This window comes from Harpia harpyja, chromosome 6 (genome assembly GCF_026419915.1).
Source record: "Harpia harpyja isolate bHarHar1 chromosome 6, bHarHar1 primary haplotype, whole genome shotgun sequence".
Lineage (NCBI taxonomy): Eukaryota > Metazoa > Chordata > Aves > Accipitriformes > Accipitridae > Harpia > Harpia harpyja.
Genome location: NC_068945.1, coordinates 32,980,308 through 33,004,158, shown reverse-complemented (window position 1 = coordinate 33,004,158; position 23,851 = coordinate 32,980,308). Strand labels below are relative to the sequence as shown.

At 51.9% G+C, this 23,851-nt stretch overlaps 1 long non-coding RNA gene across 1 annotated transcript; it reads left to right on the top strand.

Annotated features, from left to right (window-relative positions):
* The first annotated feature begins 10,469 nt into the window (after positions 1–10,469).
* On the top strand, positions 10,470–16,816 carry LOC128142898 (uncharacterized). Its single transcript, XR_008235545.1, has 4 exons — positions 10,470–10,779; positions 10,893–11,427; positions 14,262–14,320; positions 16,795–16,816. It is a non-coding gene; the product is annotated as an uncharacterized LOC128142898 (long non-coding RNA).
* Positions 16,817–23,851: the final 7,035 nt, after the last annotated feature.

Sequence of the window (23,851 nt, the reverse complement as noted above, 5' to 3'; positions counted from 1 at the left end):
GAACCATAATAAGAAAATTTTAAAAGCAATGGGGTACAAGAAACACAGCAAATAATTAAAAAATAGGGACAGGAAGATTGATAGAAGGAAACATAGAAAGAAAATCTAAAAAGTGACAGGGGAAGGAATTAAAAAATAGAGACAGGGTGCCAGAGAGAGGGAAACACAGAAATTAAAATGCAACAGGGTACAAGAAACACAGGAAAGCATTAAAAAACAGGGAGAGGGAGCTGCAGAGAGGGTAACAGAAAAAAATTAACAGGTGAAATGGTACAGGGCAGAGCTGGCAGAAGAGTAACAAGTTTTGGGGAGCTGGACAGGTAGGTGGGCCAGGAGAGAGAGAGAGAGAAGCAGGGACAGGCGAGATGGACCAGGGCACACACAAGAGAACGCACAGCTCACCACAGCTCCTGGCACCGGCAGGAGACCTTCGCCACCCCAACGCTTGGCGTTCTGCCTCGGCAGCAGGTGCCTTGACACTCCTCCACTGCGAGGCTTCCCAGCGGCTCACGCACGCAGCCGATGGAGGCACCGAGCTCCCAGCACCGCGTGCCGGTGGTGCGCCCTGTTGGGGATGGCTCGGAGGGACCCTTCCTCACCACGGGGACTGGCCATTCCTTGCTGGAGGCAGCTGCCTGTGGGACCCCCTTGGATTCCCTCCTCAGACAGCTCCCCTGCATCAGCTCCCTCAGGCAGGGATGCCTGGGCAGACCCTTCCCCAGCTAAAGGGAGGAACTAAAAAATAGCGACAGCAAGCTGGATAGAGGGAGACATAGAAATAAAATTTAAAAAGCAACAGGGTACAGAACAGATAGGAAAACATTAAGAAACATAGACAGGGAGACAGATAGGGGAACATAGAAACTAGAAAGCAGTCGGGTACGGAAAACGCAGGAAAGACTTAAAAAGTAGGGAAGGGAGGAAGACAGAGGGAGAAACAGAAAATTCAAAAAGCAACAGGGTACAATTCACACAGGTGCAATACAATAAATAAGGCCAGGGAGCTGAAGAGAGAGAGATGTACATATAAAGAAAATTTTTAAACTCATGGGGTAAAGGAAAGAGAGAGAAGAAAGAAAAAATGGGAAAAGAGAGCCAGATAGAGGGAGACATAGAAAGAAAGTGTGAAAAGCAATGGGGTACAGAGCAGACAGAGGTATTAAAAAATAGGGTCAGGGAGCCAGAGAAAAGGAGACATAGAAATGAAATTTAAAAAGTAATGGGGTACAAGGCAGTGTGGAAAAACTAAAGAATAGGGAGAGGGAGCCAGTTAGAGACATAGAAAAAATTTCAAAGACAATGGGGTACTGGGCAGAGTTGCAGAAGAGTAACAAGTTTGGGGGAGCCATACAGGCCATTGGGCAGGCAGAGAGGGAGACAGAGAAAGGGAGGCAGGCAGACATCTGGAGGAGGGTGACGGAGATGGCCCAGGATACAGAGGAGAGGATGCACGACTCACTGCAGCTCCTGGTGCCGGCAGAAGACCTTCACCGCCCCGATGCTTCTCTCTCTGCCTCTGCCCCTTCCTCCTCCGCAGCGTCACATGCCCGACCCTCGCCCACTCAGCAGCACGCAGTGGATGCCTTGATGCTCCTCACCGGTAAGGCTTCCTCGATACGCTGCAGCTCACACACATAGCCAACAGAAGCACTAAGCTCCCAGCACCGCGTGCTTGTGGTCTGCTCTGTCGGGACAGCTCAGAGGGATCCCTCCTCGCCACAGGGACCGGCCATTCCTTGCGGGAGGCACCTGCCTGCAGGACCCCCTTGGACTCCCTCCTCAGCCAGTTTATCTTCATCAGCTCGCTCGAGCAGGCTTGCCCAGGCAGCCCCCCCTTTACATCTGGACCCCCTTCACACTGCAGGGCCAGCCCCATCCTCAGCCTCACTGGCCACACCTGGGGCTGCCCCAGCTCCAGCCACCAGTTGGAGCCCAAAGGGAACCAAGGGCCATTGCCAAAGTCCCACAGCACACACCCCCCTCCCCGGCACCTGTCCACAGCCACGAGCTCTGCACCCAGGGGCTGCAAACCCTTCCAGGGGCACAGAAGAGGCAGGAAAAGTTTATTCATTAACGCACATAAGAAATCCTGGCAGCGAGTTGGCTACAAGGCTCAGTGCTGACATGCAGCATGACAGAGGAAGAAAAGGTAAGAGAAAAGCAGGAGGAAGGACAGAGGGACATAGAGAAGACATGTGGGACAGGGAGCCAGAAAACAGGACCCTGCAAACAAGAGAGGGATGGGGAGCAGGGCAATGGTGTAGAGAGAGGACAGCAGAGAGTTGGAGTTAAAAAACAGCGACAGAGTGACGGAGGAATAAATAAGAGAGACAGGAAGCAGGGGGGAGAGGCGGAAGGGACCAGCAGGGCAACAAGATAGAGACAAGACACAGGATGGGGAAAAACTCTAAAGTGATAAGGGAAAAGAAACATAGGCAAAAAATAAAAAAAATAGAAACAGGGAGCCAGATAGAAGTAGACATAGAAAGAAAATTTTGAAAAGTGACAGGGTACAAAAAACATCTGCAAAAACTAACAAACAGGGACAGGGAGATATAAAGAGGGAGATGTAGAAAGAAAATGTAAAAAGTGACAGGGTACAGGACAGAGAGGGAAGAATGAAGAATTAGAGACAGAGAGATGGATAGAGGGAGGCATAGAAAGAAATTTTTGAAAGCAACAGGATATAAGAATCATAGACAAGAATTAAAAAAATAGGTATACGGAGCTGCATAGAGTGAGACGTAGGAGGAAAATTTGAAAAGGAATGAGGTACAAGAAAGACGGGCAAGAACTTAAAATTAGATCAGGGAGACAGAGAGAGGGAAAGATAGCAAGAAAATTTAAAAAGCAACTGGGTTCAAGAAATATATGCAAGAATTAAAAAATAGGGATGGAGAGATAGAAAGAAAGTTTCAAAAGCAATGGGATACAAGAAACAGAGGCAAGAATTAAAAAATAGGGACAGGGAGCCTGATAGAAGGAAACTGTGGTGAATTGACCTTGGTTGGCTGCCAGGTGCCCACCCAGCTGCTCTGTCACTCCCCCTCCTCAACAAGACAGGGGGAGCAAATACAGCGAAAAAGCTTGTGGGTCAATATAAGGACAAAGAGATCACTCACCAATTACTGTCACAGGCAAAACAGACTCGACTTGGGGAGACTGATTTATTGTCAATCAAAATCAGAGTATGATAATGAGAAATACGAACAAATCTGAAAAACACCTTCCCCTTGCCCCTCTCTTTTTTTTTCCTGGGCTCATCTTCACTCCTGACTTCTCTACCTCCTCCCCACCCCGAGCAGTGCAGGGGGACAGGGAGCAGGGGTTGTGGTCAGTTCATCACGTCACCTCTGCTGGTCCTTCTGCTGCAATCCAGGAGGTTCCTGGAATATGTTGATGACAACTTCCTTCTCCATGTGATAGAGGAGTCAATGAGGAGAGGTGCTATGCTGGACCTTTTTCTCACCAACAAGGAGGGGCTGGTGGGGAGTGTGAAGCTCAAGGGCAGCTTTGGCTGCAGTGACCATGAAATGGCGGAGTTCAAGATCCTTAGGGCAGCGAGAAGGGCACACAGCAAGCTCGCTATCCTGGACTTCAGGAGAGCAGGCTTTGGTCTTTTCAGGGATCTGCTTGGTAGAGTACCATGGGATAAAGCCCTGGAGGGAAGAGGGGCCCAAGAAAGTTGGTTGATATTCAAGGGTCACCTTCTTCAAGTTCAGGAGCGATGCAACAAAGAGGAAGTCAGGCAAAAACACCAGGAGGCCTGCGTGGATGAACAAGGAGCTCCTGGACAAATTCAAACACAAAAAGGAAGCCTACAGAGGGTGGAAGCAAGGACAGGTAGCCTGGGAGGAATACAGAGAAATTGTCCAAGCAACCAGGTGTTGACGCGGAAGTCACGGACACTGCACACAATCAATATGATCAAGCAGATGCCACTTTATTGCCAAGATAGCTCGGTTTATATGTTCATTCTAGTTACTGTTCACACATAAGCAAATTAGAGATTGGTTAGCATGAGCTGTCCACGTGCCTAGTTACACCTAATGATTGGTTATATCAACACTGTACACGCGCATAAACATAAGGCATAATTGGTTGTATTAACTAAAACATGTGAAACTTGTCTCAGTCTAATTGGTCAAGATAAGCTGCGGAATTGAGGTTCTTTGTGCCAAGTTCCCTTTATCGTGGAATGCGCACCTGTGTTCTTCTAATTGGTATCTTTCTTTTTTTGTCTTCTTGTTTATTCTGTTCAAGGCCTTCTAAAGGCTTCTGGAATGCTCTTACTACCGTTAGCTAAATATGTGTCCACAAGCAAAGCGTCCTTGAAGCCTGCTGCCTACAAAACATCCTTGGCTCACAAATTGATCAATTCTATCAAGTCTGGATTGTTCACTATGTGCCCATTACTTTCCAAGTATCCCACAGCCAGGGATCAGGTTAGGAAAGCCAAAGCCCTGATAGAATTAAAGCTGGCCAAGGACATCAAAGGCAACAAGAAAAGCTTCCATAGGTACTTCGGTGATAAAAGGAAGACTTGGGAAGATGTGGGCCCTCTCTGGAAAGAAACAGGACACCTGGTTACCCAGGACACGGAGAAGGCCAAGGTACTCAACGACATTTTTGCCTCAGTCTTGACCAGCAAGTGCTCCAGCCATACCGCCCAAGCCACAGAAGGCGAAGGCAGGGACTGGGAGAATGAAGAACTGCCCACTGTAGAAGATCAGGTTTGAGACCCTCTAAGGATTCTGGAGGTGCACAAGTTCATGGACCTGATGAGATGCATCCACGGGTCCTGAACGAACTGGTGGATGAAGTGGCTAAGCCACTATCCATCGTATTCGAGAAGTTGTGGCAGTCCAGGGAAGTTCCCACTGACTGGAAAAGGGGAAACAACCTCCATTTTTAATAAGGGAAAGAAAAAAGGCACGGGTTGCTACAGGCCAGTCAGTCTCATCTCTCTGCCCAGCAAGATCATGGAGCAGATCATCCTGGAAACTATGCTAAGGCACATGGAAAATAAGGAGGCGATTGGTGACAGCTAACATGGCTTCACTAAGGGCAAATCATGCCTGACAAATTTGGTGGCCTTCTTCAATGGGGTTACAGCATTGGTGAATAAGGGAAGAGCGACTGACATCATCTACCTGGACTTGTGCACAGCATTTAACAGTCACGCACGACATCCTTGTCTCTAAATTGGAGACACATGGATCTGACGGATGGGCCACTCGGCGGATAAGGAATTGGCTGGATGGTCGCACTCAAAGAGTTGCAGTCAACAGCTCGATGTCCAAGTGGAGACCAGTGAGGAGCAGCGTTCCTCAGGGGTCGGTATTGGGACAGGCGCTGTTTAACATCCTTGTTGGTGACATGGACAGTGGGATTGAGCGCACCCTCAGCAAGTTTGCCGACGACACCAAGCTGGTGAAGGGCAGGCGATGCAGCACAGCAGCCTGACCACCTGGGGGCCAATGAGAACAAGCATCACCTCAGGGAAGGGCGGTCCCCAAACTGGGGCAGAGTGACAGCCCAGGCGGCCAATCAGAGAGAGCATCACCTCAGGTGAACTGCACCTGGACAGCCTGACCACCTGGGGGCCAATCAGAGGCAGCCCTCAGGGAAGGGCAGGTGTCAAACCAGAGCAGACTGACAGCCTAGGGGACCAATCCGAGGCAGCATCACCTCAGGGAAGGAGAGTGACAGCCCTCCCCACCTATGCAGGTGAAGACCCATGTGAGAAGAAGGTAGGCTCCACCGGTGGCCAGGCCGAGCTTCAACGTGGCGCATGTGGGACCTACCCCTAGGCCAGGCAGCCCCTGGCCCAGGCTCGGGGCCCCTCTTTCCCCTTTCCACCCCTCCCCTCTCTCCCTTCCCTCCCCCACTGACCACCCCCATGTTCTCGGACCCCTGTCTCCATAGGAGCCACTGCCTCACAAAGAGTCAGTATCCCATAGCTATGCCACTAGATGGCAGCCATGGGCCACTGGGCTTCTCACTGCCATCGCCACCAGCATCCGACCGATGGTGAGGAGGACGTGACAGTGAGGCAGCTAGGATGGCAGTGGGGTGGACAAGGATGGGTAGGGGGTGATGGTTGCCGTGAGGCTGCCCACCATCACCCACATCCCCTCCCCGCAGCCCAAGCAACCCCAAAGGAGCCTGAAGGATGGTGAGGAGTGGGAGGATGTGGCTGCCGTGCAGTGTTTCCCCCCCGACATGGTGAGTTGAGCGGGGGGGGATGGCGGGGATGGGGTCTCCCCTCAAGGCAGGGAGGGTCCCAGGGTTGATGCTGTCCCCCTGTCCCCACAGCTACTGCATGTCATCTCCTTCCTGACTGCCCGACCTGCTGAGACTAGGCCACACCTGCTGCTACCTCCACAAGGTGTGCGACAGTGAGGCTATCTGGTGCCACCTCTGCATCCCTCTCCACCCCACCATTGTCAGTGCCTGGCCCTGCAAGAGGGCGACCATCCTCAACTGTGAGTCCCTGCCATTGCCAAGGGAGGGGGTGGTGGCACTTTGTTGCCCAGCTGATGACAATGTCCCTGTTTCCTCCGCTCCGGACACCAAGGGGCTGTAACTCCAGAGCCTGGGCCATCGCTGGCAGTGAGCACTGATGGCCTCCATCCTGTCTGCCCCCTCTCATGGCTACCGCAAGCTGGTGCCTGCCCAGCAGCACCTCCTCCTCCTGGATTATAGCGGGACCCTCTTCTTCCTCCACAACTCCGGCCGCTGTGCCTGCCGCTGCCAGGCCCTCTCCCATGGCGTCAAGGATGTACGCCGACCCTTTGTACCCACCGTGGCAGTGTGCTCCCCCCAACCTGACCTGTATTTCCTGTAACCCTGCTCAAGTGATAACCACCAGTGGCGATAACAATGGGTGCATCTGGTCATGTGGATTTGGGGGAGACAGATAACAACACAATAGCCAAGGGCTAATTTGAGCAATGCGACCTCCTAACTGCTGGTCAATGTCCAACTCAAGCCTAATTTGGAAAAAACTACTATCCATAGTGGGTATATAAATATAAGTCAATTATCTTACTCCATAAGTAAGGCTATTTTTTCTTTCTTCAGCTCTCTGTGCCTGGCTCCATCTCCCTGTTTTTTCATTCCTCTCTCTCTGCCCTGGAGCCCGTCAGGATTTTTTCTCACTCTGGCTCTCTTTGTCTAGCTCCCTGTCCCTGTTGTTCAGTTTCTTGGTCCTCAGCCCTGTAGCACGTTGCGATTCTGTTTCTTTCTCTGCCTCTCCTTTCCCAGCTCTTAATCCCTGTCCCTTTCTTCATCTTATTCTGTCTTGCTTCCCATCCCTGTTTTTTAATTCCTCCCTCTCTGCCGCGTAGCCTGTCACTTTTTTCTTTTCTCCATCTATGTCCGTCTCACTGCCCCCACTTTTAAATTCTTCCTCTCTGCCCTGTATCCTGCCGCTATTTTTGCCTTTCTCCATCCCTCTCTGTCCAGCTCCCTGTCCCTATTTATTAATTCCTTCCTCTTTTTCCTGCACACACTGCTATTCCCTGTGATCTCCATCTCTCTCTGTCTGGCTCCCTGTCCCCAGTTTTGAGGTCCTCCCTCTGCCCCCTGTAGCCTGTGTGGATTTTTTCCTCGGTCTCTCTCCCTGCTGCTATTTTTTATTTCCTCCCTACCTGTCTTTTAGCCCATTAGTGATTTTCCCCTTCTTTCTCCATGTCTCTCTGTCTGGATCCCAGTCTCTGTTCTTTAATTCCTCCCTTTTCTCTGTAGCCCACCACTATTTTTTTCCATTCTCCATCGCGCTTTGCCTGGTCCCATGTTCCTACTTATCAGTTCCTCCCTCTCTGCCCCGTGGCCTGTCGCTTCTCCCCATTTTACTTCTGCCTCTCTCTCTCTGTCCAGATCACTGCCCCTGGTTTTTGAGTTCCCCCCTGTCTGTCCTGTTGCCTGTGCAATCTTTTGCCTTTCTCCGTCTCTCTCTAGCCAGCTCTCTGTCCCTGTTTATTAACTCCTCCCTCTCATCCTGTAGCCTGTTGCACGTGTCCTTTCTCCATCTCACTGTCTCTGGTTCCCTGATGACCCTATTTAGAATTCCTCCATGCTTCTTTTGTACACATTGCTATTTGTCCTGGTTTTGGCTGGGATAGGCTTAGTTTTCTTTCTAGTAGCTGGTATAGTGTTATGTTTTGGATTTAGTAGGAGAAGAATGTCGGTAACACGCTGATGTTTTAAGTTGTTGCCAAGTATTTATACTAAGTCAATTTATACTAAGTTTAGACTAAGTCAAGGATTTTTCAGCTTCTCATGCCCAGCCAGCAAGAAGGCTGGAGGGGCACAAGAAGTTGGGAGGGGACACAGCCAGGGCATCTGACCCAAACTGGCCAAAGGGGTATTCCATACCGTGTGATGTCATGCCTGGTATATAAACTGGGGCGAGTTGGCCTGGGAGGCAATGGGGATATCGCTGCTCAGGAACTGACTGGGCATCGGTCTGCGAGTGATGAGCAATTGCATTGTGCATCTCTTGTTTTGTACATTCCAATTTTTCTATTATTATTATTGTCATTATTATCATTATTATTTTCTTCCTTTCTGTCCTGTTAAACTGTTCTTATCTCAACCCATGAGTTTTACTCCCTTCCCCCCCCCCCCCCCCCGATTCGCTCCCCCCTTCCCTGTGGGAGGGGAGGAAGTAAGTGAGCGGCTGAGTGGTACTTAGTTGCTGGCTGGGGTTAAGCCATAACACTATTCTTTTTGCTCTCCAGCTCTCTTTTTTTCTGGCTCTGTGTCCCTATTTCTTAATTTTTCCCTCTCTGCCCTGTAGCATGTAGCTATGTGGTTTGGTTTGTGTTGTTCCACCGTACCGCCGCCCCCGCCCCAGCCCTTCCCTCCATCATTTGCTGACCCAGCTCCCTGTACCTGTTGTTTCATTCTTCCCTCTGCCCTGTTCTTTGTCACTTTTTTGTCTTTCTCCATCTCTCTCAGTCCAACTCCCTGCCCCTGTTCTGCTTTCCTCCCTCTCTCTCATGCTGCCCGTCCCAGGTTTTTCCTGCATCTCCATCCTGCTCCCCGGCTGGTCTCTGTGCCGCTCCCCCTCCGTCTTTGTGCTGCCTCTCTTCCTCTCTCCCTGCCGCTTCTTTCTCCATCCCTGTGGGGCTCCCTGTCCCGTCCTTCTCTCTGGGACCCGCTCCCTGCTTTCTCGTGCTTTCTCACTACACCCCCGCTGTCCAGCCAGCTGCTGCTTTTCTCCTCTCTTCTAGTGTCCTGTTCCTCATTTTTGGCAGCCTTCGCCTCTGCCCAGCAGCCCATCGCTCCAGGAGCCAGCCGACCGACCGTGCGTTCCCCGACGGACCGACGAGCGTGGCTCTGGGACCGAGTGCCGAGGTGTCCCAGGGGCAGGGGGAGCGTCGGGGGGGCCCCGAGCCCCGGAGCAGACTCGCTCGCAGGACCGAATAAACACTGGCCGTCCGTCCCCTTTGCCCTCCGGGCTGCGTTTGCGCTCCCTTTGCACGGGGCGAGGGGCCGTGAGGGAGCCCAGGGGAGGAGGAGGTGAGGCGTTGGGGGGGTCGGGCCATGCCCCCCCTGCTCCGGCTGGGCTCCAGCTGCGGGCCGGGGCTGGAGGAGCCCCAGGTGCGGGCAGTTGAGGCTGATGGCGACGGCCCCTCCCTGTAAAGGTGGGGGCTGCCGGGGGAGGGGCTGCCGCGGGGCCGGTGGGCGCCCAGGGAGGAGCGGAGCGGTGGGCGGGTTACGGCTGCCCCGAGGGAGAAGGTGAGCAGGGCCGGGCGCCCCTCGGACCACGAACGTCCCAGGCGGGGGTGGCCTGGGGGAGGTGGGGGGGGCCCTGGGGGCTCACAGGGGGACTGGGAGCACCGGGCCCCGTGGCGGGGCTGCGCAATCGCCCGGCGGGTCCCGGGGAAAGCCCCGAGGACGACGGCGGAGTCCGTGTCGGACGCACGGAGCGGCAGCGGCGGGGACTGGGCGGAGCCGGGCGGGGGGTGCCGCGCCGTGCCGGAGCCGGCGGCGGGAGCGCGCCGGAGCTGCCCGGAGCGGCGCTGGGGGCTCGGCGGGGACTGCGGCTGCGCCGGCGTGGGGGTGGGCGGAAACGGAAGCGGCGTCCCCTCGGGGTCAGGCAGCAGGGCGGGCTGCCTCCCGGGGCATGCCGGGAGCTGTAGTTTTCGCGGACTTGGCGGCCGGGCAGCCGCGTGGCTCTCGGGCGCGGCGTAGTCCTCGCTGCCGCCGCGGCCCCCGGAGTCCGGCCAGGTCAGACTCAGGAGCGTTGCCGGTTTCGCGTGGTCTTCCGCGGGCTTCCCGCTGCGCCCGCTCCCCGACCAGCCGTGCGGACGCTCCTGCCGGGCGCATGCGCCGTCCTGCGCGGTCCCCGGGAGCAGCGTGGCGTCGGCGGCAGCGGGCGAGTGCCGGGACCGCGGCTGAGGCGAGCGATCCCCTCCGGCGGGGGCGAGGGCGAGGGGCGCCTGCTGCCCGCTGGCGGGACGGGAAGCTGCGAAGCGGCCGCCGCGGCAGGCTGCCGGTCCGCCGGAGGCGAGCCGGGCCAGGGCAGCGCCGGGGAGTTCCCCGAGAGCCGACAGAAGGGAAGAGGGGACGGAGGCGGGCACCCCCCAGGCGCGGCCAGCGGGCGCCTCCCCGAGTCGCCAGAGCTCCCCCAGCCCCGCTCGGCCCGTGCGGCTGCCCCCAGCTCCAGCCCCTCCCCTGAAGCCTGCGCTGTAGCCGCAGGCAGCCCCCGAACCCTGTGGTGAGGGCAGCAAGCTGGCCCTGCGGTGTTCTCGAGTCTCCCTTAACGTGGGTGCCGTTAGCAGCGGCGCGGGGAACGAGCGGCGTCTGCGGAAGGAGGGGCTCCGGCCAGGGTCGAGCTGCGGTAATAACGGTTACTGCTGCCTCTTGCCCTCTCCCAGAGGCCACGCTGTGGGTGCGGTTGTCCCTTCGTCCCCTGGGGATGCCGTTGACTGCAGCAGCCTCAGACTTGCGTGGGCTGTCTCTGCCTGGCCTCCCTCTCCTCGCGGCGCGGGAGCGCAGAGGGACAGGCGGAGCGCTTACTGGCTGTGGACGGGAGCTGCCGAAGCTGGAGAGGCCACAGAAAGGTAAAGAAGAAGAAACGGCAGGCCATCTGGCTGGCAGCTGCCTCCCGCTGCAGGCAAGAGAGAGCCTGCCTCTCCGGGTGAGGAAGGATCCCTCTTTGTAGTCCACAGCAGGTCAGACCGCCAGGTCTGTATGCATGACCAGCAGCGCGGTACGGCCACATAGTGAGCAAGCGAGCGAGGCTACGTGTCTAGGAAGCCTCATCTCATAAGAGCTGTGAGACACTCGTGTGTTCCATTCTGTGGAGGACAGCCAAGCGACTGGAGCTACAGAAGAGGAAGGGAGGAGAGAAGGAGAAAGAAGCATCTGAGCTGGTAAGGTCTCCTGGCAGCTCCAAGAGTGAGAGCTGTGGTGAGTCCTGGGCCCTTGGGGCCCTGTCACTCCTGTTGTGCGTCCCGGTCCCTCCCTATCCCGGCCCCCTCTCTTTCCCCTGCTGCTGTGATGTCTGTTTTTTGCTTCCCTGTACCTCTCCTCTTCTGTCTATTCTCTTGTCCTGCTCCCTCTCCCTCTTTCCCCCCCGCCCCGTCTTCGTCTTGCAGCCAATCGCTGTTTTTTCCTTTTCCATCTCCTTGTCCTGATCTGCATCCGTCTCTTCCCCCCCCCGCCTCCAATTTCTCTGGCCTGTTCCCTGGCGTTCTTTTCCTCTCTGCGCCTGTATGTGCCACTCTGTGTCCCTGCCTTCCTATCTCTCTTCTTCCTACTTTCTCTTTCTCTCTCTATCCCTTTGTCTTGCTTGCTGTTGCTGCTTTTGTTTTTTAATTCTGGATCTCGCTGTCCCCATCCTCCTTCCTGTTCATCTCTTACTCTCTCTGACCCTTTGTGCTGCTTCCTGCCCCTTTTTTTACTCATCCTCCCTCTCTCTGCAGGGCTCTTAATACCTCTCTTTCTAAATTCTCCAGCCCCCTGTGCTTCTCACAGTCCCTGTCTTTCTCTCTCTCTCTTGCTGTCATTGTTCTTGTCTGTCACTCTGTCTTGCTTTCTGTCCCATCGTTTCTCGCTGTATCCCTTTGTCCTGCTCCCTGCTCATATTCATATTCCTCTCTGTCCTGTTGACCGTCCCAGTTTTTTATCTCTGTCCTGCCGCTGTCCTGATTTTTCTTTCTCTGCCATGTTCCCTGTCCCTCTTTCTGTCTCTTTTCCTCTGTCCCTGCTGCTTATTTCTCCATCTCTGTCCAGACCCCTGTCCCTTCCCCCCCGCCTTGCTGTCCCTCTGCCTTGCTTTCTTTCGTTACCTTTTCTGTCCGTCTTTCTCTGTCCCATTCCATCTCCTGTCCTTTCTAACTGCGTCCCCCTGTCCAGCTAGCTGTCTCTTCTTTCTTTTTTTCTGTTTCTCAGTATTTTTTTCTTTTTCCGTATCTCTCTCCCACTGCCCAGCACAGTTGGTTTTTTCCTCTCCAATGCTGGCCTGCTCTTTGTCCCTTTTTTCTCTCTCTGTCCTTCTGTCATGCTCCCTGTGTCTGTTTAATTCCTTCATCTCTGTCCTGCAGCCCATCACTATTTTTTTGCTCTTCCATCCCTTTGTCCTGCTCCCCATCCTTGTCTCTCTTTCCCTTGGTTCTGTCTCCTGTCCTTTTTTCCTTTCTTGCTCTATCTCTCTGTCCTGCTCACTATCCCTCTCGCTTGCTCTCTGTTTCTCTGTCCTTCTCCTTGCCTTTCCCCGCATTCTCTGTCTTGTTCCCTCTTTGGTTTTATTGTTTTCTGGGTAGCTGGGTCCGGCTACCTGCGGGGGTGCTTTGGCTGGGGGTTTGGGGTGCGGGCCTGGCCATGCCTTGCTAGTGATGCCAGGGAAATAAAGCCTGAAACGGCAATAAAGAAGCAACGCCCTGCCAGTGCTGGGGCTGCCCCTCAGAGGCGTGGGGCCGGGCCCTCCACAGTTCCTGAGCACTCCCCAAAACTTCATGTGGGACCCTGGGGGTGCAGGGCTGTGGGGTGGCTACACTCGGCATTGCCCATGGGCACTGCAGGGTCAGAAACGGAGAACAAGTTTTCTGTTCTGGGGCTTGTAAACAGGCTCACGCGGCTCGGAAACAGACTGAGCTGCGCGGCTTTTGGCTCAGAAACAGAGGTCCAGCCCTGCATTTTTGGGCCTTGAGAACAGGCTCAGCAGACGGGTTTTTTGGTTTCTAAATGGGCACTGAGTCAGCTGGTTTGGGGGCCAAAAGCAGAGGCCGGCTTGGCTGGGTTTGCAGACGGGTGAGAGGCAGGCAGGTGGGAGGGTGTTGGGGGCTGTGGGGGAAAGCAGGGGGTGGGCAGGGGGCATGGACCTTCCCCGGAGATGGGGGTCTGGTTGTGTCAGACCCCGAAGTTCAGGAAGCAAGCACACAGCAGGCCAAACTCAGCATCTGTGATCGTCTCTGGGGGGAAGGGCGCTTTTCAGACCCCACGTGCCCTCTTTGAGTCCAACTCTTCTTTCTACTTTGCTTAGAATAGTTGTTAAGTAATTAATCGCACAAACTAATGAATATTTATACAGCATATAACTATGATGTTTAATCCTAATGCTCAAGTTTTGACAGCAATTGATTTACAACCTTTTTGAAAGCTCAGACTGTTGCACATAGCTGGAGCTTGTAAGAAGAAGAAGCTGAAATCAACTGGAGCTTCAGTGCGGAGCTGGGGCTTCAATTAGCCAGAATTGTAGCAAGCGGGAGCTGGAACGAGGTGGGGTGTCTGCTGTCTGAAGCGTGCATTAGCCAGAGGCAAAATTACCTGCGGCTGTAATGAGCAGGAGCTGCAATTAGCTGGAGCGTCTTTTCGCTGGAGCGTCCCTCGGCCAGACTGTGCTCCCAGCACGGCCAAAGAGCGGCCGGGTGCAGGCAGGGCTGTCTGCAGCGAGCGGCTCCAAGCAGCAGGGAGGGCAGTTGTCCTTCTGCCAGCAGAGAGCCCGGCCTCTTCCCTTGGGGATGCAATCCATGCCACGCTCCTCTCTCTGCGTGGAGGGTCTCTCCTGGTCCGTTCCCAAGGGCAGAAGTGAGGTGGGGGTCCCCTGGCTTTCCTGGGGCAGCCCCCCCTGTGAGGGGGTGCAGGCGAGGCGTTGTCGTGCCCTCGGTACCGGGCAAAGGGGAGAGAAACCGGCCAGTGGGAGCTCCTGGGGTGCAGAGCCCTTCCAGCAGAATCCTCCCCTGTCTTTTCACTGTTGGCTGGGTGTGACAAACAGGTTCACTTTTTGCCTCCTCTTTTCCCAGTGTCACCACCTGCGTCACACGAAGAAAATCCTGCATGGTTAATTCCGCTTGCTGCTCAGGTAATTGCATGTATCGGGCTGGGGGAGTGGGGAGAAACGTTTGTGAGTTCGAGGACACTAGAGATGCTCCACATCAAACGCACAGAAAAGGCAAATTTGCTGCTAGTGCAGAAAAGCTGATGAAAAATTGCCGTTAACAGATCGTCCCCTGTTCCTGAATTGGTCCCTTGATACATTTTTGTTTCAGGTGAAAGAACAAACTTTCATCTACGATAAACTCAGAGCTGCCTGTTAGCTTCTTTAGGGCCAACTGTTTCTCTTTTCTTTGTTCATGCTGATTTTATGGGCAAGTTGGAAATAGCCTTTTATTTTTTTAGGTATAACTGAATTTTTAGGAATATGTGGTGTCCCTATAGTTAATTTTGAGCACCTAGATGCCAGTAGAAATGTAATGAGTGAAACCTGATGGAAACTGGTACTTAAACTTGATTTTTATTTGATTTTTTTTTTTCTCATTAGAGTGTTGATGGCATGTTGTCCCATGGCACAGTCCCCCTTCTGTTCAGCGGAGTCTTCAGTCTAGGACTTTTAAGTAAAAAAGTTTGTCCTTCCAAAAAAGGACTAGTCATTCATAGGACTGAGGCATAGACTTGGAGAGTCGCTTAAGTACGTGATCGGAATTAAAGCCAACTTTCACTTAATGTTGCTGCTGTTGGTCTTCGCTTTCATTGATTTCTCCACCACTCCCTCATGGTTGGGAGCTCTGAATCATAATTTTTTTTCAGTCTCTAACACTTTTTTTTTTTTTCCCCCCAAAAAGGAGAAGCAATGTCTAAGTTAATTGTTTCCTCACAAATGCGTGAGTATATAAAATTTGAGTTATGATGATTAAAACCATAAAAATGACACCAGTCTTTACAGATCTGGACTATTTCTGAACAGGCGTTCCTCACGTGAATGCCATCAGGGTACAGATCACCTGCACTTCATGCTCTGACAAGACAAAATGCTGAGACAGGGATGAGCTCTGAAAGAAAAAAAAAAAAATAAAATAGGGTCACGGTTTTGTTTTGTTGTTGTTTGTTTTTAGAGAGTGCAACATTGACTGGTGCCAGCCTGCAGAGCTCTTCTGCTGCCTGACCTCTCCTTCTCTTTCATGGCTGTAATTGTCATTTGGATAATTGTAGAAGAGCAATTAAGTTACTTGCCTCTGTAAATGTGCTGGTAATACCAGGAAGGCAAATGCTTGAACCAGTAGTGAATAACTTGGCTACAAGTAGAATTTCTGAAGGAAGAACAACAACAACAGGAAGCAAAGAGCAAGTGACCAAAAATTTGTGTGTGTCAAACGCATCAAAGCTTTATTGCCAAATGTTGTTTGGCAATATGTTCCAAATGGCTTTTTTTGGTAAACATAAATTTTCAGGAAGTTCAGGGTTGTGTGTGGCAAAACATGTCCCTCTGTGTATGCGTCCTGCTATGTAAATAGCATGGGTCAATGGCTAGTCCAGTGGCAGGGCTGTTGTTCCCTACTCTCGATATTGCCACAGTAGCGTTGCAGTATTTAGACCTAATGGACAGGCTGAGGAATGGAAGGAGAATGCCCGTTTTCTGTAAGGGCTCGGAATGCTGACCCTTTTCTCTGCCTGCTGCTCCCCTGTGCATGAGATGAAGCCGTTTTATTTTTCTCCCTTGTTCCTGGTCTAAATATTTCTGAAGCTGTTGCTGCTGTGGGTTTGCAATTTGTGTTACTGCATTTTTGTAGCGTTCTAGTTATGGGTCATTTCTACTGTGGCGAAGCGTCGAGATACGGTTTTTGGTTTAAAGCATCAGAAACTACAATCACTGAAACCGGTAACTCGCGGCGTAGGTGAAACCGATGTGGTGCGTGCAGCTGTGCTCGCAGGGATGCTCGGTGGCTCCTCATCAAAACGGCAAGATCTGTGTGTGTGGACATCTGTAGGGTTGTGCTCTGGGTCCAAGAGCGTTACGTATTTTTGCTGTTGGAAGATGGAATGGAGCGTGTGCCTGTTAAATCTCAGGGCAGTCAAAAGCTAGGAGGGGAGGGACCCTGAGCGGGTTTGGTGGCACAACTGCAGTTTTAAAAGATCTTGACCGTTTGGAGCAACGGCCTGGAAAAAATCATTCCTTTTTTGCAATGAGGCAGTTCGCAAGGACAGATGTGTTGCTGTGCTCTTTAGCAAAAATACTCAACTTGGGATGTATAGGGTGATGAAGTCTTGGCTATACTAAGGCTTGAGAAAATGTATGTAGGTATCTATGTCTGTCATCTGCGTGTATCTAGGAAAGTGAGTTTTAGTGAAACTAAAGCTGCCAATGAGCCAAAAAAAAAAAAAAGGCACGGTTGTCAAAAAAACGCAAAAGCTCTAGTGGCCTGTGTCAACAACTGTACCGAAGATGATACAAAATACTTTTTCCTCCGCTCAGTCATACTGTCTTCACAAACCTTCACAAAAAAATGCAGCTTGGGATTCCTACCTAGTTTTCTGCTAAAGGGTTTTTTCCTCTCTCAGGTGGATGTCAGCTGCCACCATTTCACTGCAGTTGACCTTTCTTCTGCCATGAAAGTACAAGACACATGGAAAGATTCCATAGTGGTCTGCGAGTACAAGGTACGCCTACGATGTGTATCTGCATTTTTCTGAAGGTACTTGTACTATGGACTAAAGTTAACATTAAGAATGTGCTAACTCTCCTTCTACGTTTTTTCTGTGAAATATTTTAATACAAATAGTAAAACTAAGGTCTGTTCTGGAGCATGTTACGCCTGTACAAAGTTTACTTCCCTCCATTTATTTTCTCTTCCTGAAAGCATATAATCTTCTGTTTCTGCGTGCTTACTAGTAAATGATACCGTGAAAATAATTTTGTACTAAAAGAGGGAAAAAAACTGTTCGTAAGAGTTCAGCTGTTAGAAGAAACAGGCTTTGTTTTCACGATAAAAGCTTTATGCGTTTGCGGTCAGTGAGTTTTTTAAAATGTCTTATAGTAGTACTCAAAAACCTTACTGAGATAACTAGCATCTGTACTAAAAGCAATCAAGGTCAAAGAAGAGATGTGGACAAAACAGGACAAACTGGCATCGCTTCTGTGTGTTTTCCAGCTTTTCCCAAGAAGCATTAGCAGCCTTGTAACTAGTGACAGTGAGTCCTGAGGTGGTTTTGGTGAGTTACTGCTTCAATAATGTATTTTTATTGGATGTATATAAACATGGGCACACCTTTTTAGTATAAAGTGAATTATTGAGATTTATCCTTTATTTTTCATTTTGCTCTTTGCAGTTTTCCACTTCACTTTCAGCTTTATTCCCCAAACAAGCAAGATGCACAGCAGCAGCAGCGCAAGGGCTGTAGCTGTTGCAGTGGATCCGTAAGTGTAGATTCTGATTGCGTACAACCTCATCCTTCAGCCTCCCAGGGTTATCTCCCTGCAGCAGTGCCGTAAGGAAGGGAGGAGGCGTTTTCCAACACCGGCAGGAGTGTTTACTTTTATGCTAAGAAGTTGTTCAAAATCATATCAGCTAGTCTTAATGCTGATTTTAAGAGTTCAATTTGCTCTAACTTTTAAAGGAGGTGGTGTATTTCAAGCTGACCTGTTTACCTGGAACGCTGCTTTAGCTCAGCTACAGTTCTTGTGCACCCCCAGCCTCTGCTGGCAGGGCAGTATGAGAAGCTGGAAAGTCCTTGACTTAGTATAAACACGGCTTAGCAACAACTAAAAACATCAGTGTGTTATCAACATTATTCTCATCCTAAATCCAAAATGGCATTGTACCAGCTACTGAGAAGAAAATTATCTTTATTCCAGCCGAAACCAGGACAACCCCCAAACCCCTGATTCCGGGTCTGCCACAGGGATAAAAGACCAAACGAATTTGGGACTCCCGGGAAAGCCAAATCCACCTGGATTTGTGCATCTGGAAAGCAAAAAACCCATGCCATTTTCATGCACAAAACCACAATCAAAAGACCACCGCTCTTTATGTTGTAGAAAAGCACCGAAACGCACCCCAAACTGAGTATTTTGGAAAAGCAAAAACCTCCTCCTTGGTTTGGGAAAAATTTGGGGTGAAACATGGGCAGTTTGAGGGGCATTGCTGGGGGTCCTTCCGGTGTGGATTCTCTGTTGTGGGTTATCCCAGGTGAGTTACCTGCTGTGGACCATGCCGGGTGGACCCCCTGGGGTAGGTCATCGCCACCCGTGTCCCCGTGTGCACCTTTGTACCCTCACATGCCCTCCCCCCTGTGTGTGTTTCTCCCCATGTGCCTCCCCACCCCATTGCTCCGGTCTACCCCCTTCACCCATGTGAGTTGTTTCCCCCTGCTCTCCTATCTCCTGCCCCACCTCCCTCCTTTCCCTCCTCCATATTCCACACCACCCCGTCATCTGTCAGCCTCCGGACTCCCGGCGTGCTGCCTGCACTCTATTCTCTCTTATTTTTTTCTTCTTTTCCTTACAAGTTGTTGTTGTCGTTTCTTTGTAATTATTAAACTTTTTATCTCAACCCACGAGTTTTCTCACTTTCGCCCTCCCGATCGTCTCCCCCATCCCACGTGGGGTGGGGGAGCGAGTGAGCGGTCGTGTGGGGCTTCGTTGCTGGCTGGCGTTAAACCACAACGCAAGGTTAGTTGCACGCCCTGCCTGGCTAATGCTTGAGGCTTTCCACGTTACTCCTGCCATCCTGATGGGCCGTCCTTGTTCTTAATTGCCGTTTTATAGCGAGTGCCTCTTGCTCTGTAAGCAGCAGTACTCGGGCCATGCAGGTATTGCATGTTGCAGGCAGCAAAGTGCAACTGTGACGCTTGCTGGCAGGAGCGGCAAGGAGTGCGGAGCCACGCTCTGGTATGGAGCAAAGATGGAACCTCGAGGGCTCTACGGTCATCTGAGGATGTCCAATATCCCGATGCGCCTCTTTGCTTTCCCTGCTTCATGTCTAATTACTTTGCACGCCGGAGGGCAGGGTGGTAAGTAACACCATGCAATGTCTCTTTGATAAGAAACAAGCCCCGCGCAAGAAGCCTTGCGTGCGTGCAGGATTAGGAGAGCAGAGTTGTGATAGCACAGAGGTGAGGAAAGGTGCGCCCACCCCAACAGAGCCCCAGGATCGCCAGGGTATCGCTCACTTGCAGATCGGCTGCTCGCATCTGGTCCGCTGGGACGCGCTGTTTCCTGCTGAATGGAACTGCCCCTCTGGCACGAAGCAGCTTTGGGTCTCTCGTGGCCTGCCTTCAGGCTGTCACCTGAACCAGGCGTTGTTTTGGTTTTTTTTTTTTGAAATCTCTCGCCAGTGTCTGTTGGCTGGCTGCTGTCACTCCCACGACCCTGATGCCACAGGCAGATGGATACAGCAGTCCCTGGGGCTTGCTCCAGGGCAACCCCCCCGCCCCCCCTGTTCGCAGGTTCCCTGTGCTGCTTCTCCTCTGCAGGTAATGGGGTGGGGGGCATGGACAGAAGCGACCCCCAGACTTTTAAAGGAGTCAAATGTAGAGGATGGAAACACTCCAGCCACTCGGGTGCTTATTGGAACGGAGGCAATGAAGATGACTGCCTGGGCTGCGAGTGGGGAAAGGGCAGGGAAACGTAAGCCCTGTGCCCCCAGTAAGTAGTTCCCGCCTGTGGCTGGTCTCTACTGGGCTGAGCTGTCAGTCTCTCATCCAGCTGATGTTCAGAGAGGATCGTTACAGGGATGCTGCCTCCTCAGGAGGCACGCATGCGTGCTGGCGTGTTTTGCTGCTAGAGCAGCTTTTTTTTTTCTCTGGCTCTCTCCAGTTCCCAGGCCCTGTTTTTCAATTTTCTCTTTCCTTGCACTGTGCCGCATTGCAATTTCATTTCTTTTGCTGTCTTTCCCTCTCTGGCTCCCTGCTAGGATTTTTTAATTCCTCCCTGTCTGTCTTGTAGACCATTACTGTTTTTTCTTTCTCTGTGTCCCTCTGTCCAGCTCCCTGTCCCTGTCCTTACTTTTTTTTTTTTAAAATTCCTTCTTCTCTGCCCTGTACACATCACTCTTTAAATTCCTCCTTCTCTGTCTTGTGGCCTACTGTGATTTGTTCTTTCTCTGTCTCTCCTTTTTCTGGCTCTCTGTGCCTATTTTTCAGTTTCTCCCTCTCGGCCTTGTAGCACAACGTTGTTATTGATCTTTCCTCATCTCTCTCTTGTACAGCTCCCTGTCCCTGTTTTGTAATTCCTCCCTCTCTGCCCTGAGGCTCGTTGCTATTTTTCCATTCTCTGTCCTGCTCCCTGGCCTGTGTCTTTAATTACTCCCTCTCTGCCCTGTAGCCTGTTGCAGGGTTTGGGTTTTTTTTTTTCTTTCTCCATTGTTCTCTGTCCAGCTCCCTGTCCCTACTTTTTAATTCGTCCCTTGTTGCCCTGCGGCCCATTGCTATCTTCCCTTTCTCCATCTCTCTCTGCATGGCTCCCGGTCCCTTCCTTTTTGAAATTCCTCCCTCACTGTCTTGGAGCCCATCGCATTTTTTCCTTTCTGTCTCTCTAGCTGGCTCCCTCTCCCTATTTTTCAGTTTTTTCTTTCTCCATCTCTCTGTCCGGCTCCGGATACCAATTTTTTAATTCCTCCTTCTCTTCCCTGCAGCCTGTCTTTCTTCCCCCTGCCCCTTATTTGTGTCACCACCACCACCTCTGGTTCCCTGTCACTGTTATAATTCCTCCCTCTCCACCCTCAGGCTGTTGCTATACTTTCCGTGTGTGTCGCCCTGCATCTGGCCTCCGTCCCTATCTTTTCATTCCTCTCTCCTCCCTGTACCCCATTGCTATAACTTTATTGTGCCGTCTTTCTCTGTGTTTGGCTCTGGATCTCTGGTTTTTTCCTTCCTCCCTCTCTCTGCCCCGTTGCCCCTGCCTATTTTTTCTTTCTCCATCTCTCTCTACCCTGCTCCTGATCTCTATTTTTTCATTCTTCCCTCTCTGTCCCGTAGCCCATCAGTATTCTTTCTTTCTCTGGCTCTCTTTGTTTGGCTCCCTGTCTGTGTTGTTTGGTTTCTTCCTTCTCGGTCCTGCAGCACGTTGCGATTCTGTTTCTTTCATTGCCTCTCCTTACCCAGTCCCTCACTTTTAATTCCTCCCTCTCTGTCCTGTTCCCCCTCGGGTTCCCCCTCGCCTTTCTCCACCTCGCTCTTTCTTGCTTCCTGGCCCTGTTTATTAATTCCTCCTCCTCTGCCGCATAGCTCATCACTTTTTTCTTTTCTCCATCTCTCTCTGTCAGTCTCACTGCCCCCATTTTTATATTCTTCCTCTCTGCGCTGTACTACGCTGATATTTTTGCCTTTCTCCAACCCTCTCTGTCCAGCTCCCTGTCCCTGTTTATTAATTCTTCCTTCTTCCTGCACCCAGAGCTATTCCCTGTGATTTCCATCTTTCTCTTTCTGGCTCCCTGTCCCCAATTCTTAATTCCTCCCTCTGCCGCCCCTAGCCTGTCTGGGTTTTCCCTGGGTCTCTCTCTCTGTTGGGCTCCCTCTCTGCATTTTAATTCCACAGGCTCTGTCTTGTAGCCCCATGCTATTTGTCTGTCTCTTTCCATCTCTTCTGCCTGGTTCCCTGCCACTAGTTTTTACTTCCTCCCTATATGTCTTTTAGGCCATTGCTTCCCCCCCCTGCTTCTGTATGTCTCTGTCTGGCTCCCACTCCCTGTTCCTTAATTCCTCCCTCTTCCCTGTAGCCCACTGCTATTTTTTTCTGTTCTCCATCATGCTCTGTCTGGTTCCCTGTCCCTATTTATCAATTCCTCTCTCTCTGCCCTGTGGCCTGTTGCTTTTTCCCATTTTATTTCTGCCTCTATGTCCAGCTCCCTGTCCCTGGTTTTTTAATTCCTCCCTCTCTGCCCTGTCATCCGTGCGATCTTTTGCCTTTCTCCACCTTTCTCTACCCCCCTCTCTGTCCATCTTCATTAATTCCTCCCTGTCACCCTTTCTTAATTCTTCCCTTTGTCCTGTAGTGTGTGTAGCTATGTGGTTTGTTTTGTGTTGTTTCCAATTCCCCAGCCCCTTCCCTCCATCATTTGCTGTCCCAGGTGCCTGTCTCTGTTGTTTCATTCCTCCTTCTGCACCCTGTTCCTTGTCACTTCTTGGTGTTTCTCCATGTCTCTGAGTCCAACTCCCTGCCCCTGTTCTTCTTTCCTCCTTCTCTGTCATGCTGTCCATCCCAGGTTTTTTCTCCATCTCCATCCTGCTCCTTGTCCTTCTTTGCTGGTCTCTGTGCTGCTCCCCCTCCCTCTTTGTGCTGCCTCTCTTCCCCTCTCCCTGCTGATTCTTTCTCCATCCCTGTCAGGCTCCCTGTCCCCGTCCTTCTCTTTGTGCCCTGTTCCCTGCCTCATGCCTTCTTGTTACACCCCCACTCTCCAGCGGGCTGCCACTTTTCTCCTCTCTTCTAGCGTGCTGCACCCTGATCATTTTTGGCAGCCTCCACCTCTGCCCACCAGCTCATCGGTCCAGGGGCCAACCGACTGACTGCCCGTTCCTCGCTGGAATGACAAGCGTGGTTCTGGGAATGACTGTTGAGGTGTCCCAGGGGCAGGGGGAGCGTCGGGGGCCCCGAGCAGACTTGCTCCTGGAACTCGTTACATGTGTGACTGAATAAACGCACGCTGTCTCCTTTGCACTCCTGGCTGCATTTGCGCTCCCTTTGCACAGAGCGACGGGCTGTGAGGGGGTCCAGGGGAGGAGGTGATGCACTGGGGGGGTCAGGCAATGGCCCCCCCTGTTCCTGCTGGGCTCCAGCTGCGGGCCAGGGCTGGAGGAGCCCCGGGTGCGGGCAGCGAGGCTGACGGTGATGGCCCCTCCCTGTAAAGGGGGGGCTGCCCATGGGGGGGCCAGTGCTGCCCTGCCCCATCTGGCTGCGGGGAGGCCAAGGGAGGAGTGGAGCCATGGCTGAGCACTGCTGGGCTGTGCAGAGGGAAAAGGTGAGTGGGGCTGCGTGATATTGTGTTGTTGTTGTCGTGTTCCCCCACCCCCCCGTGTTTTTAATTTGCATCTGTGTGAATCGTACTCTGTCGCTTTTTGAATTTTTTTTTCCGATTTCTCCCGCTATCTTCCTCCCTGTCCCTATTTTTAAATTGTTTCCTGTTGCCAAAAGGGGCTCGGTCAATGTGTAATGTGTATATAACATCTGGGTTTTTTTTCGTTCTGTATCTCACTGTCCCTGTTTTCCTTCCTGTTCTTCTCTTACTCTCTCTGACCCTTTGTGCTGCTTCCTGCCCCTTTTACTCATGTCTTCCATCCCTCTGCAGCACTCCTAATACCTCTCTCTCCAACCTCCTGTGCTTCTCTCAGTCTCTATATATCTCTCGTCATTATTCTCATCTGTCACTGTCTTGCTTCCTGTCCCATTGTATCTCATTGTATCTGTCCCTCCTGCTTTTTTTCTCCATCTGTCTAGATCCCTGTCCCTTTTTTCTTCTATTGCTGTCCCTCTGCCCTGCTTCCTCTTGCTATCTTTTCTGTCTTTCTCTTTCTGTCCCATTCCCTCTTCTGTCCTTTCTAACTGTATCGCCCTGTCCAGCTAGCTGTCCCTTCTCTCCTTTCTCTCTTCCTCTGTATCTCTCTCCCACTGCCTATCAATCAC